This window comes from Triticum aestivum, chromosome 3A (assembly GCF_018294505.1).
Source record: "Triticum aestivum cultivar Chinese Spring chromosome 3A, IWGSC CS RefSeq v2.1, whole genome shotgun sequence".
NCBI lineage: Eukaryota > Viridiplantae > Streptophyta > Magnoliopsida > Poales > Poaceae > Triticum > Triticum aestivum.
Window position 1 is genome coordinate 390,242,474 of NC_057800.1, and position 2,613 is coordinate 390,245,086.

A 2,613-nucleotide genomic window follows, 5' to 3' on the forward strand; every position below is an offset into this window, starting at 1 on the left:
CTGCCTGGCCGGCAAGCAGCTCGCTGGAGCGGCGCTGGGCTGGGCCGGCAGGTGGGCCGGGTGCTGGCGCCAGGTAAGTTTTTCTATTTTTCTCTGTTTCTGTTTTTTTAATACTTCTGCAACTTTGTTGAATTAATAAAAATACTTAGGCAACTCCTAAAATCACCAAACTACTCCTGGTCCATAGTTGGATTATTTCCAACATGAAACATTTTAGTTTGGGGATATTTGAGCATTTAAATATTTTATATAATTTTAAATGCCCAAATTCAAATATTTATGATTTAATTCACAAACCCTAAGATGGCCTAGGAAAATGTGCATCACTTTTGGCAGAGGTTCTGAACCAAGACAAAAAATGATGGGCATTTTAGAAGGGCATTTCGGGTTCATTGAAAAAGTTTTTAGTAAACCCTAGTTGGTTTCAGAGGGGGCTGGGGGTTCTGTCATCCCCATTTCAGGTTTCTGATGAAAGAGTAAATATGATGCAACACTCTAATGCATGAACTAGCTAGGGTGTGACACAGTACGTGCCACACGGGGTGATAAATTCGGTTTTCTCTTCATCTTCTTCTGCCATGAAGATCTGATGGTATCCTGAGTATGCATCAAGAAATGAAAGCAAATCACATCCGGCTGTGGAGTCAACAATCTGGTCAATACGTGGCAAGGGAAATGGGTCTTTGGGACAAGCTTTATTAACATCAGTGAAGTCAATACAAAGTCTCCATTTCCCGTTAGCTTTGCGCACAACAATAGGATTGGCCAACCACGTGGGATGGAGTACTCCTCTGACAAGGCCTGCTGCTTCCAACTTCTTGATTTCTTCTGCGATGAATTCTTGGCGCTCTACTGCTTGCTTCCTGACTCTCTGCTTGACGGGCCGTGCATGAGGATAGACGGCAAGGTGGTGCTCAATCACTTTCCTGGGAACACCGAGGATATCAGACGGTTGCCACGCAAACACATCGACATTCGCCCGCAGGAAAGCAATGAGCGCGTGCCATCCTCCTTGGCGGACACCTTCTTAGTCTCAGGTGGAGCTGCCATTGCCTTCTTACACTTTCCGGTGGAGCTCGATGGTGCGTCCTCGACGGTAGCGCAGCACTCCGAAGAGGTGCGCTTGCCGGAGTGGGCATCAGAGCTCTTGCCGGACTTGGTCTTCTTCTTCCCCCCGGGAGCTTCAGCGGCAAGTGTCCTTCGTTCTGCTGCGGCTGCTGCTTCCCGGTAGATCTTGTCGGCACAGGTAAGAGCATCCTTCTTGTCGCCAGGGACAGAGATGACACTTATTGGGCCTGGCATCTTCAGTACGTTGTACGCATAGTGAGAGGCTGCCATGAACTTGGCAAGTGCCGGACGGCCAAGGATTCCATTGTAAGGTAATGGAAAGTCGGCAACGTCAAACGTGACCCTCTCAGTCCTGAAGTTCAGCTCACTGCCAAATGTTACCGGCAACGTGATCTTTCCCTTTGGCTTGCTCCTTCCCGGGTTGATTCCTTGAAATGTGCCGGTCTCTTCGAGCTCGCTGTCAGGGATCTGGAGCTTCTGGAGCATCACGGAGGAGATCAGGTTCAAGCCGGCCCCGCCGTCAACTAGCATCTTAGTGACCTTGAGGTTGCGGATTGTTGGTGAAACCAACATCGGCAAGCACCCGACCGCAGTTATGCGATCCGGGTGGTCCTCAATATCAAAGATGATAGGCGTGCTGGACCATTTCAGAGGCTTGCGTGACTCGACGGGTGGTTCTGCTGCATTAACTTCCTGCACCCACTGCTTGAGCTGGTGGTGCGAGGCATGCAGAGAAGCACCACCGTCAACGCACAGGACCTCTGTGGCTTTCTGGAACTCCTGCTCGTCAGTCTCCTCATCATCCATATCTTCATCGTCGCCGTCATCTTCATCCTTGTCGCGGCCGCGAGGAGGTCTGTCTCCTTGCCGCTGCTTGGCCTTGCCGCGGCGTCCTCCTCGGCCGGGACGTTTCTTGCCGGATCCACCAGCTCCTTCCTGGGCCTTCTCCTTGTCGCGCCGCTCGTATTCATCTTTCTGTTGCTCAACAAGCTGCTCGACTCTCTTACAGTTCTGAAGATCATGGCCCTTGGTGCGGTGAATCTTGCAATACTGCTTGTTGGTGCCGTCCTGCTTGTCGGCGACTGCTACGTCCGCGGCAACCTCCTTGCCGGAGTCACCAGCTTTGGCTTCCTTGGCGCTACCACCGTTGCCGGACTTCTCAACAACTAGCACTTCTTTGCCTTTCCTCCTTCTGTTGTTCCGCCGCCGGTTTTTCCTTGTCGGGGCAGCATCTTCACTGTCAGATCCTCCCGCTCCTATATTTTCTCCGGGGAGTCTCCTCCCTTCCTCAGCACGCGCACACTTGTCGGCCAGTGCATATAACTCACTGAAAGCCCTGATCTTGCACATCGCCATTTCCTCCCGCATCCTGCGGTTCCGCACGTTCTGATGGAACGCGCTGATCACCGCGGCAGGGTGGACGTCTGGGATGTTGTGCTGCACACTACTGAATCTCTGAATGTACTTGCGCAGGGGCTCTCCTTCCTTCTGGGAGAGCAGATGAAGATCACTCTCCTGGCCATGAGGCTTGTGTCCGCCTGTAAA